This window comes from Scyliorhinus canicula, chromosome 6 (genome assembly GCF_902713615.1).
Source record: "Scyliorhinus canicula chromosome 6, sScyCan1.1, whole genome shotgun sequence".
NCBI classification, from domain to species: domain Eukaryota; kingdom Metazoa; phylum Chordata; class Chondrichthyes; order Carcharhiniformes; family Scyliorhinidae; genus Scyliorhinus; species Scyliorhinus canicula.
The window spans coordinates 210,813,739-210,814,135 of record NC_052151.1 but is presented as its reverse complement, the minus strand read 5'-3'; positions in this window follow the sequence as shown (position 1 = coordinate 210,814,135).

The following is a 397-nucleotide window of genomic DNA, read 5'->3' as shown; positions in this document are numbered from 1 at the left end:
TTAAGGAATGACCAATGCTTGGATAACAAATCATGTTCGAAGTGACAGACAGCTGTTGGAATAAATCAGAAAGCCTCAGCTGAGAATTAGAAACCAATGAGAGTAAATAAAGGGTTCGACCATTGATAAGAATTTCTTTAAGAATAAGGATTCATGATTAAAGTTTATGTTCTGAATTTATGCTTTAAGAAATTCTGAACCATTTATTGATTTTCTAATATTGTGTTATGTTTTTGTTTAACTCTTTATTATGTTTTGACGTACTATTTGATCTGAGTTTTGAGTTATTTTGTGTCAGAGAATCAAGGTGAATAATTATCAATAAAGCTGTAATTTTTGGAGGCCTCCAATCAACTGGACCTGTGACTCTTCTTTTGAAGATAAATAAGAGGTTGTA